General features: G+C 39.7%; 1 protein-coding gene across 3 annotated transcripts in view; it reads left to right on the top strand.

The window, feature by feature from the left end:
• DCP1A (decapping mRNA 1A) overlaps window positions 1-12,544 on the top strand; it is a 61,236-nt gene that overhangs the window by 11,668 nt on the left and 37,024 nt on the right. The window lies entirely within an intron of this gene.

Raw genomic sequence — 12,544 nt, 5'->3', positions numbered from 1 at the left:
ACGGGAGAGGCCACAGCAGTGAGAGGCCCGCATACCGCAAAAAAAAAAAACCAACCAAAAAAAAAAGTGAAGCAAAAATACTAGACAGCAATAATATAAGATAAAAGCTTTCCAAACATAAAGCATCCCAAGACTGAGAAGAGGGTAAATAAACTGATGAACAACAGACTTTTAAGTCAAGTGATTACCCAAAAGATTCAGGGTAATCACTGCAGAACAAAAAATAGGATGTCTTGATTTTAAGCCAGTATAAGTCAAGATAGGAAAAACATAAATAGAAACCATGGGAAATAGCCCAGTTATAATAAAATGGCAGAAATAAATAAATCAGTATTTAGAACAAATGTTAAGTGAACTGTGCTTGCCAGTTAAAAGAGATTCTGAGATTGGATAAAGATACAGAATTTGCCTAAAATGCTGTTTTCAAAAAACTTAAAACTCAAAAACCAGGATAGGTTGAAAGTAAAGGGATAGAATGATATATATTAGGTAACTATTAACCAAACAAGGCTGATGTAACTATGTAAATCACACATGATAGATTCTAAGGTAAGAAACATCATCAGGAATAAAAGTTACCACATAATGACAAAAGGAGTAAATAACCTGCAAGATAAAACAATTCCAGACTGGTATTACCTTGTATTAATATTTGTCAGAATTACATATCAAATGTTTAAAATCCATAATTATAATGGGAGAGTTAAACAGGCCACCTCAGTAATTGACAGATAAGGCAGATAATTTAATAAGGTTATGGGATATTTAAACAACACAGTTAGGCTTGATCTAATGGACATATAAAGAACCCTGCTTCTAGCAGTTCAAGAATTTGCATTTTTTTCAAGTCTGTATAGAATTTTATAAAAAATACCATATGTAGGCTACCCAGCCACAAAAGTTATAGAGGAAAAAAGAAATCTTTAAGTTGAAGGAAAATATAGATGAGTAGAAATTAATTGCAGAAAGTAGGAATTGCAATAGAACAGTAGAGCAAATCAACAAAACAAAAAACTCTCCCCTATAACTTGATTGATCCAACAACAACAAAAAAAAAAGAGTAAGGAGAGGCATAATAGGCAATACTAGTAATAATATATACTGTATATGTAGAGCAACTAAATATAGAGAATAAAATAAGAAACCACTGCAAAGAACTTTTTAAAAATAAGAAACCGCTATGAAGAACTTTCTGCCTGTAAGTTTAAAACTTGGATTATATGGACAATTTCCTGGAAAAAACACAGTGTAACAAAACTTAGTCAGGAATAAATGGACTCAGTAAAATAACTGGGTCAGTAGTTTAAAATCTCTTCCATCACATCTTAAAAAATGCTGAGAAGAATGTTCTGTCAGGTTCAGTAAATGGTACTAGAGTAGTTCTCCATATAGCAACTGGCCTCTGAAAAAGCATCCATACGATCTATACCTTTCTGATATTATCACAGGACATTTATCTCCACAGTGAGGAAATTGTGCTTCTATTATCCACTCTTCCTTCAAGCATTTGGTGAGTGAGCACCTGCTACAAGAAACATACCTCACTAAGTATGTTTGTCTTAGAAGGTTCTTTTTCCCAAGATCAATGTCAGGGGTGCTTTGATTTCCACTTCTGTGGGTATCTCTCAGGGTGAACGTGGCAACCTGGAATCTGTTATTTATATGTATGCGTGTGTGTGTGTGTGTGTGTGTGTGTGTGTGTGTGTCTGTCTTAATTATGACATGCCCCAAGGCCATTTTGTGGCAACCTGGAATCTTATTTATATGTATGCCTCTGTGTGTGTGTGTGTGTGTGTGTGTGTGTGTGAGGCTTAATTATGACATGCCCCAAGGCCATTTTGTAAGGTAGGTTCTGAGCAGTTTTTTTAAATCCAAAATTTGGTATGTGAATCAACAAAAAAGTGAAAGCAAGCAAAACTGGTTTTTCTTTGTTACAGCTAGACAGTTCACAGTATAACCTGGTTAATTGAAAATATTAAGATAAAGGTTTGTGGTACCACTAAGCTCTGTAAAATCGATTCTAGCATTTAATGATTTTCTTTTGCAAAAACTATTTATTTTGTCCTTTGTTTTTAAACAAACAAGGTGATTATTTAATTCAGATGCACATCTTAATTCATTAATGTTTATTAAATATCTTTTGCTAAGCATTTTACCACACGGTATATCATTTTGACTAACAGTATTGTGTACTTTTAAAGAATTTTATGTATGTTTCTAGTTCTGAGATTCTGTTTTATTTTCTTAGAAAATTATAAGCAGAAGTCTTTAAATTGTGTTAGAACTTTTAATGTCAGACCTCTGCCTTTCTGGTAAAGGTCAAGATTCTTAAAGAAATACGCTACTATATTAATCCCAATGCTGCTCATATTTATTCCTGAAACAACCCTGTTAATTAGTGGTAAAAATTAATGATTTAAGATCTGTGATTTGAGACTTACCAGTTGCCAATTTGAATGATTAAGCTCGTTAAAGTGAAAATGTGATCCACCAGAGGGATTGTGAGGGTATTTACGTGTTGTTTTTCCTGGTCATTTTTAACAGCAATACTGATTCATGAATTAGAAGTATACAGTCTAGATTTTCTCTTCTCACACCTAACTTTATTCTGTCCTTAGACCAGTTGGTGGTGGTGGTTTTAGCCAGAAGAGAAGCAATTATCTTACTTTGTGTGCATGTTAGACTTGACATCTATTTACTGAACTATAATCATTTTAACAAGGACAACTCCGTGTTTCCTCCACCCAACACCTTAAGGCATGGATCTCCCACTGAATGCCACTTTTCATTTTAAAATGTTTTCTATAATCCAGAAGTACTTTTGAAAAAAATCAACAAAGCTTCACTCTGTAACCAGCTTAACAACAACAACAGATCACCATAACAAAACAATTGAATATAAAAATATTATCGCTATTTAATATTTTTAAGAACTTACCTCCAAAAACCTGTGCGAAGTACCCCTTCGTTTCCGTTTCACTTGTAACTTTTCCTTTATATCGGGCATCAGTCTCTTGATATAGAGCATTTTTAATTAAAATTAGATCACTAGAAAAAGCAGGGAGATTCATTTCCATAGCGTTGAAAATGTAGCTGCCAAATGGAAAGTTTTAGTAGGAGAAATACTGTAGTGTGTGTTTGTGTGTGTTTCTTGGTCTCTGCTTGTCCTTTCTCAGTTCAAGGGCAAGACTCGGAACAGGAGAGGTGCTAGGTGGCTGCTGGCATTTGGCGCAAATCTTCAGACTTAAAGCACAGTGCAGGAAATTTCCTTGCAAGAGAAGTTTACAATTTGTCAACTCAGAAAATGTGAGTTCTACGTCGAGACTGAAAGAGGAATTTATAAACAGTTTTTAAAGTTACACAGTTCATTCTTTGTGATCTTTGAATCCAGCACACTGCTTCTTACTTAGCCTGAAGAAAGGCAGGCAGTCTTCCCCCATCAGCAGCAGCTGCTGTGGTTGGTATGATTCTGCAATCAGTGAAAGAAGAAGGATCTGTGGCGCTGCATTAGTCTGGCCTTCTGAACCAAGATAAAGAGCCTTGCTGTTGCCACCTTTGTAGATTGAAGAGGTAAAAACACCATGAAAACAGTGACTTAGACTCTAAGGCTGATCTGGTGACACTGTTAGGTCAGACATATCAAAAATCTTTAATGCTTCCTGTCATAGGCCACCACTTAGTATTCTAGTAGAGCTCCATCAGGTACCTTCTTGTTAACTTCGTGAGCCTGTGAATGTGTCAGAATTTCCAAAGCAGATTCTTTTCATTATACCTAATTAATTACTGGCTTTCCCACCCCCCACCCCTGCCCCGCCCAAAGTAGTGTTGTCAGGGGAAAAGCAATTTTTATCATTTTTTTTTAATTACAGTGTTATCTTAATTGTAAAGATTTAAAAAGTTAACCATGTATGCACCACTTATTTCTTTTAGGTAATTAATGTTTTCTCTTTCAAGAACTCAAAAAGGAAAGCAACATTTACTTATAGCTAAGTGGCAGAAACTTCTTACTATGTGTTGTATAGGTTTTCACCTTGTGTTAATATAGGGAAGCACACTGTGGAGGTGAAAAATTGAAACAGAGTAACCACTTGTCCAGGAAGATTTGAAGCCACTCTGGAGTGGGCAGAATAACCTCAAGACAGCCCTCTGACATTCAGTCCCCTGGAGGGTCCAGGCAGATCTGAGCTACTTGCAAAGTCACTGCTTCTAGGCATGCTCAACTTTTTCTTTTTGTTAGAGGAAGGCATAGGATAAGCATTTACTACCAACATTTTAAAAATTAGGGCATTTGGGCTTCCCTGGTGGCGCAGCAGTTAAGAATCCACCTGCCAATGTAGGGGACACGGGTTCGAGCCCTGGTCTGGGAAGATCCCACATGCTGCAGAGCAACTAAGCCCGTGCACCACAACTACTGAGCCTGCGCTCTAGAGCCCACGAACCACAACTACTGAGCCCACGAGCCACAACTACTGAAGCCCGTGTGCCTAGAGCCTGGGCTCCGCAACAAGAGAAGCCACTGCAATGAGAAGCCTGCGCACCGCAACGAAGAGTAGCCCCTGCTCGCTGCAGCTAGAGAAAGCCTGCGTTCAGCAACAGAGACTCAACGCAGCCAAAAATAAATAAATAAATAAAATTTAAAAAAAAAATTGGGGTATTTTACACACACACATCTGGAGTTCTACCTTTTCTTGTTATGATAAAATGGCATGTATGGCCACACAGCACCTGCATTCCTGCAAGCAGTAACAGTCAGCAGAGCGCTGGGTAGGGCCTGCTCACCGGAGCCTCGCTGATCCATCACACCCTGAGGTCTCTTATACCCACTTCGGCATTTGCCTTACAACCCTGGTTTGGATAATCTCTTAGTAAATTGGTAGAAAAACATGTAGGAGAGAAATTAGAGAAAGGAGAGAAAAGAAGTTCCCCCTTTTCTTACACCGCTGTCTGACCTGTTTCCCAAACCCCTAAGTGTAGATTTTTAGAAGCCCAGGAAACAGGAAGTTGGCTGCATGGAAGCCAAGGGCCATGCTTCCCACCCTTTGTTGTCCCTTGTGATACATAAAAATGATAATATGGATTTGTGTGGGACACTGGGATGAATAGACCACTAGTGGGGGTTGGATGAATCCAACATTTTGGCACACCCATAATCACTTGCAGCTCAGGGGAAGCTCTGCCTTAGGGAGTGGCAAGTACTGTGTGGCAATAGTGGCGAAAGATCCTGACAGCAGAGGTGAAACCCTAGTGTGATTCACTATTTTATTCAGGGTTGCCCATCATTAAAGAATAAAAAGTTTATAAATAGGAATCATCAGTTGTGATATTTTGGGGTTTATTTTCCTAGTCCCCCAAAACATTCAGTGGTCATTTCATGTGTCTGAATCCTATACTGAAATTACAGTGTTAAAAGGGACTTTGGAAGCAGTATTTCTGGTAAATATTTTTGGACTTGATTTAATTTAGAGAGGGGAACCAAATTTAGAAACAAACCAAAGAGCTTGCAAAATAGCATTTTTAATTTCCTGGCCTAAGTCTTTTAATCAGTGTTTACTAAATGGACATTATAATTTAAATTTTAGAAGGTGTGCTCTTTCTCTGCCATGTTAGTGTTCAGTGGTGTTTTAATATGTGTGTTCTTTTGTCCAAAAAAGGTAAGCTGCTGACATAACCCAGTTACACTTACCAGCCTTACTTATAGATTCACAGCATTGCCTCACCTGCCTGTTTGCCACCTACCACAGTCTCCAGTCGTAATCCCAGGTCCGCAATCTTTGTTTCCATACCCCTTTTCGTGTGTGTGTGTGTGTGTGTGTGTGTGTGTGTTCTAAACCCCACCCCACCTCAGAGACTTTCTCTTCTCTCTCTTTCCCAACCTTTTGATACTGATAAGGAGCCACCAGGCTTATTCTTGTCTTAAAGGAAATGATCTGTCAAGGCATTTGCTTTTTCACTTGTCAGGGCAGGCTTGTGTTTGTATCATCTACTCCATTCTTAACAGTACTTTTATAATCAGAAGGGTCTTTCTCATTCTAGCGTAAATATTTTTGGTTATGTTGAAAGTACATTTTCTTGTTTTTGTTCCCCGGTCTTGGGGATCTTTGTGGGTGTCATCTTCATAAATTTTATAATAATTTTATAACTCAACCCCAAAAAGCTTTATCAAACCCCTTTTTCTGCTTGGCACCATACTGAGAAAATCTTCAGCCTCCTCAAATCCTTTTAGAAAGATCAGATCTAAATAATAAATGAATAAAAAGACAACGTGCATGAGAGTGATTCCCAGCTCTGTGACAGTTCACAGAATCTCTAGAAGTCTCAAGGGATTTTATAAAGGCTCCAAATTAATTTGGGTTTCCTTGATCTTGTGTGTGCCATATGCCACTGCAGATGAGAAGCAAAATGAGGTATAACATCAAATCATAATTGGCTCCTGGATCTTCAAACAGGACTCTCTAGGGAAATGGATGTCTTGCCCTTCAGCTTTTTAAAATTTATCAGTATTAAACAATCCAATAACTTTAATCTTTGTCGATTGTATTTTTCATACTTTCAAAAGAAAAGGGCTGTCACTTGAAAAGCAATGGAGAGTTTCCCTGGTGGCTCAGTGGTTAAGAATCCGCCTGCTGATGCAGGGGACATGGGTTCAAGCCCTGATCTGGGAAGATCCCACATGCCGCAGAGCAACTAAGCCCATGCGCCACAACTACTGAGCCCGCGTGCCTAGAGCCCGTGCTCTGCAACAAGAGAAGCCGCCGCAGTGAGAAGCCCATGCACCGCAGCTAGAGAAAGCCCGCACATAGCAACAAAGACCCAATGCAGCCAAAAATAAAATAAATAATTTTTTTAAGTTATAAAAAGAAAAGCAATGGAAACGTTTAATTTTGAATATACTTTTCTGCACTTTGCTATTTTTTATGGACGTACAACATAAAGGTATTTAAATGTCCTGTCACACCCCCTAACTCTTCAGTAACAGCATGACTTACTTGGGACAATGGTTAGCAGCCATGATATGTGATGGGTGTCCAATAACTAAATAATTTGCTTTCATATTGATAAAAGCCACTTATAAAGCAGGATGCCATTATTATTTACCATAGCAAAATTATACGGTATTGCCACATCCCTAAATCCTCTGTGGTATAATTAATCAAGATGTTTCAGCAAGCAAATTGTTGACAAAAATGTGTTGGGCCTTAGAGTGTAAGTTCTCTTGAGGGAAGAATACTTAGCTTTGGTTTAGAGACAAGGTCTTCCATGGTTTTATCTATCGGGTGAACTTGTCTGTCTTTCCTCACCAGTGACAGTGACAGGCTTAGTGGCAGCTCCCTGGGCCTCCTTGCCAGTTGCATGCACTGAGCATTTGATATGTTGGCAGACAGAGCTGATTCTTTGATGCGTGTCTGAACCTCTACAGGTCTGCTTTTGGCAGAATCGAGTGTGACTCTTATCCTTTACCCATTAAGCTATCATTATGGCTTCCTTATCTTTATTTCTTCTGCAGCATGCCTTTGAAAGTGTTTGGCTCTTTTTTGGCCGTTTACTTGATAATGTACAAGCGTGGAAAGTGTGCATCTTATTTCTAAATTATAGTGTATTTCTTCAAAGGAAAGGGGGTAGGGCTTAAGTAAAGATTTGTCAAAGTAAGTTGACAGCTCGGGTGGACTTACTTTGATTATTGATATGGAATTCTTTCTTAAGAGTTTCGTTTGCAAATCCCCTATGAAAACATACTTAAATGCCTCTACTTAGCCCCCAGTAATATTGTGTGTTCCTCTCTGAGCCTGATGTACTGCATATCATCCTTTTTTCTCATCACTCTAAGTTGTATGGGGTTGTCTGTTAGAGAAATATTAGTATCTTTTGTATTTGGCCTCTTGTATTTTGTGTGTTCTTTAGCCAAGGTCAGATGAGGCATATTTAGAGAAAGGTAGTTGTGTGTGATTGCCATATATGAAGTCTTTTCAGAACCCCAATCCAATTTACTCTATGTTGGAGCAATTCTTAGCTGCAAGGAACATAACTTAAGAGCCTGTGGTAGATAATGCTTAGCAATTATCTCCTCTGTAACAGGGTTGCTTCTGTGCTTCTTCCATTGGGATGTCAAAGGTAAGTTTAATCTGTCGACTTACATCATATAAAATATTCCAGAATTATCTATTATTCAAGGATATTAACTCTGTTTGAAGCATTGGTAGTGTTTTGAAGTTCTGTGAACAGAAGAGGGGCGATGAAAATGGATTCCAAACACAGGGAACTATTCACAGCAGGCTGACGGCTCAGAAAACAAAAGCAAGCCTGGGCTGCTTCATGGTAGGACGCATGGCCAGATGTGGGGTCAGAGAAACCCCCTTGTTACCAGAGTAGGGAAAAAAAAAATCCATGTTCATGATCTTCATTGATTAAAATGAAACCATTCACTTACTCTGTATATCAATGTTTTATCTCACTCTACAATGGCAATAAAAAAGCCAATTAAACTTTTATTTCCATTGAAAAGAAACTGTTAAAGTTGTGATTGGCCATGAAGTCTTTTATAGAATGTAATGACCTTAATTCAGGGTGAAACAAAAAATTCGCCATTAAAATAGCTTTCAGTGTACACTGAAAACTATGACATTAATCAAAGAAATTGAAGAAGATACATTGGACTTCCCTGGTGGCACAGTGGTTTAGAATCTGCCTGCCAATACAGGGGACACGGGTTCGAGCCCTGGTCCGGGAAGATCCCACGTGCCGCGGAGCAACTAAGCTCATGCGCCACAACTACTAAGCCTGCACTCTAGAGCCCGCGAGCCACACTACTGAGCCCATGTGCCACAACTACTGAAGCCTGCACGCCTAGAATCTATGCTCCGCAACAAGAGAAGCCACCGCAGTGAGAAGCCCACACACTGCAACGAAGAGTAGCCCCCTGCTCGCCACAACTAGAGGAAGCCCGCATACAGCAACAAAGACCCAATGCGGCCATAAATAAATAAATAAATTTATAAAAAGAAAAAAAAGATATCCCATGCTCATGGATTGGAAGAATTAATAGCGTTAAAATGTCCATACTACCCAAAGCAATCTACAGATTCAGTCCCTGTCAAAATTCCAATGACATTTTTCACCAAAATAGAACAAACAATCCTAATATTTGTATGAAACCACATAGACCCTGAAGAGCCAAAGAAATCTTTTTTTTTTTTTTTTGCGGTACACGGGCCTCTCACTGTTGTGGCCCCTCCCATTGCGGAGCACAGGCTCCAGATGCACAGGCTCAGTGGCCATGGCTCACGGGCCGAGCCGCTCTGTGGCATGTGGGATCTCCCCAGACCGGGGCACGAACCCGTGTCCCCTGCATCGGCAGGCGGACTCTCAACCACTGCGCCACCAGGGAAGCCCCCTTTTTTTAAAATATTTTATTTATTTATTTATTTGGCTACATTGCGTCTTTAGTTTAGGCATGTGAGATCTTTCCTTGCAGCACACAGGCTCTCTAGTTGTGGCGTGCAGGCTCCAGAGCTCACGGGCTTAGTTGCCCCGCGGCACGTGGGATCTTAGTTCCCTGACCAGGGCTTGAACTCGCGTCCCCTGCTTTGGAAGGTTGATTCTTAACCATTGGACCACCAGGGAAGTCCTGAGCCAAAGTAATTTTGAGAAAGAACAACAAAGCTGGAGGCATTACCCTCCCTGATTTCAAACTATATTATAAAGCTGTAGTAATCAAAACAGTATGGTATTGGCATAAAAACACACATAGGTCAATGGAACAGAATAGAGAGCCCACAAATAAACCTAGGCATGTATGGCTGATTAACTTATGACAGAGAAGCCAAGAATACACAATGGGGAAAGAACAGTCTCTGATAAATGGTATTGGGAGAACTGAACACACAATGGAATATTATTCAGCCATAAAAAAGAATGAAATCCTTCCATTTGGTTGGCCTTTGAGGGCATTATGCTAAGTGAAATAAGTCAGATGGAAAAAATAATACCGCATGATCCCACTTATATGTGGAATCAACCAAAAATGGAGATCATAGATATAGAGAACAGGTTTGTGGTTGCCTGAGGTGGGTAGGTAAAATGGGCGAGGGAAGTCAAAAGGTACAAATTTCCAGTTATAAAATGAATAAGTCATGTGAATGTAATGTACAGCATGGTGACTATGGTTAATAGTACTGTATTGCATATTTGAATGTAGCTAAGAGAGTGGATCTTAAAAGTTCTCATCACAAGAAAAAAAATTTTTTTGTAACTGTGTATGGTTGATGGATGTTAACTGGCCTTGTAATTATTTTGCAGTATACACAAATATCAAATCATGGCACTGTACACCTGAAACTAATATAATATGTCGTTTATACCTTAATTTTTTTAAAAAAAAAGCTTTTTATTAACAGTGGCTTCCTAAATGAATGTGTATTGGTAATATCAATATATGTTAATGTGTATTGATGAAATTCAAATCGTAGTTATAAAAAAGGATTTTTAATTTATTTAAAGTTTCTTGTGCTAGCATTTATATTTTTTATATTCTGTCAGTCTTTTAGTGTATAATTTTTAACTTATTCAGTTATTTATACTTTATTCTTTTATGTGTTGCTTTAGTCTTCAAGCATAATTAAAGCCCATTAACTCTTTTGTTTCTACAAAATATTTTACATTATTTCAACTAATGAGGCATTGGGTGTATAGTGGCAGGATTATTGGCCTAGGAATGAGAAGACCTGAGTTCTAGTTATAAGGCTATTTTTCTCTGATTTATTAATGTCATGTAGTCTTTCCATGAGCTTCAGTTTTCCATCCATAAGCATACATAATGAGACTAATGATCCAAACAAAATGGCATAGATTTGTCTTTCTTTGCTTCTACCCTGTTAAGTACAACTATAAAAACCAGAAGTAACACAAAAGACAATCAGGAAAACTCTGAACAGTAGAAAGAGGAAGATGATCTGGTGCAGGACCCAGAACTCAAAGAACAACACAGCAGCAGGTTGTCTTACAACCCTCCCACCCAACAGAAGAAGGGGACCCAGGCCTGGTGTTTCTTGACCTCCAGTGTAGCAAAGGAGGGTGCCCCAGTTAGGCTCATTCCTCTCCCAGATCAAATGGGAATCCTGTCAACAATACCAGGTGAGCCCAGCAAAACTGGCAGGAAGGATTGGAAGCCCTACTGACAATATGTGGCCACTGGGGTAATATGTTCCCTCCTTTTCATGAAGATGTGGTGGGAGCAGGGGAGGAGTCACATCACAACCAGCCTGGCCTGGGTAGCAGTCTTCATCTCTGAAGGTCAGAGGCTCCCCACTAAAGGCATACCAGATGGCCTAGCCATGGGAAACTTCTCTCACCCCTTCAAGCAACACTGCCTAGGAGTCTACTAAATTCCCACCTCAAGAAATTAGGAAAAGAAGAACAAAATAAAATAACTCAAAGCATACAGAAGTAAGGAAAGAACAAAGATGAGAACAGAAAAATCAGTGACATTGAAAAGATGAAAATAGAGAAAAACCAATGAAACAAAAAGTTGATTCTTTGAGGGCTTCCCTGGTGGCGCAGTGGTTGAGAGTCCGCCTGCTGATGCAGGGGACGCGGGTTCGTGCCCCGGTCTGGGAAGATCCCACGTGCCGCGGAGCAGCTGGGCCCATGAGCCATGGCTGCTGAGCCTGTGCATCCGGAGCCTGTGCTCAGCAACAGGAGAGGCCACAACAGTGAGAGGCCCGCATACTGCAAAAAAAAAAAAAAAAAGTTCTTTGAAAAAGTCGATAAAATTGATAAACCTTTAGTAATGACTAACAAAAGCAAAAACACGACACAGATTAGCAATATCAGGAATGAAATAGTGGACGTTGTTACCCCCAAACTGGGTTTGCCTCTTGGTGGGTGTCGAGCCAAAAGACAAAACCAAGCCAAAGATCAGTAGAAGGAAGGATTTTTTTTTTGTTTTTTTGTTTTTGGGGTTTTTTTTTTTTTTGCGGTACGCGGGCCTCTCACTGTTGTGGCCTCTCCCGTTGCGGAGCACAGGCTCCAAATGCGCAGGCTCAGCGGCCATGGCTCACGGGCCGAGCCGCTCCGCGGCATGTGGGATCTTCCCGGACCGACCGGGGCACGAACCCGTGTCCCCTGCATCGGCAGGCGGACTCTCAACCACTGCACCACCAGGGAAACCCGGAAGGATTTATTATTACTTGCAGCAATTAAGAACTACTGGGCTTTCCCAAAGCAGGGTTTCCCTGAACAGCAAAATTGGGGGAGTTTTAAGCTAAGGATACATGCATATTCATGAAGGGGCTTGAGTGGTCCACAGAGTCCAAGCTTCTATAGTTGATTGAGGGTCAGAAAAGGTCAACATCATCATTCCTTAGGTTTCAGTTGATCTGGTGGTTGAGCTTTTCAGGCTAGTCTTACCATTGAAACAGAACAGGGAGTCTAAGACTGATATGTTATCTTTGTTATTGTTACTTCTCTTGCCTGATAATAGCTTATTTCTGCATTCTTTTGTTCCCGTTAAGATCATTAGTTACTGGGACCTGTTCAGGGGCAAGCATGA

This window comes from Aethalodelphis obliquidens, unplaced genomic scaffold (genome assembly GCF_003676395.1).
Source record: "Aethalodelphis obliquidens isolate GAN/ISIS:26980383/991018 unplaced genomic scaffold, ASM367639v1 scaffold22, whole genome shotgun sequence".
Classification (NCBI taxonomy): Eukaryota; Metazoa; Chordata; class Mammalia; order Artiodactyla; family Delphinidae; genus Aethalodelphis; species Aethalodelphis obliquidens.
Note: the sequence above shows the minus strand (reverse complement) of the source record. Positions and strands in the feature narration are given on the sequence as shown.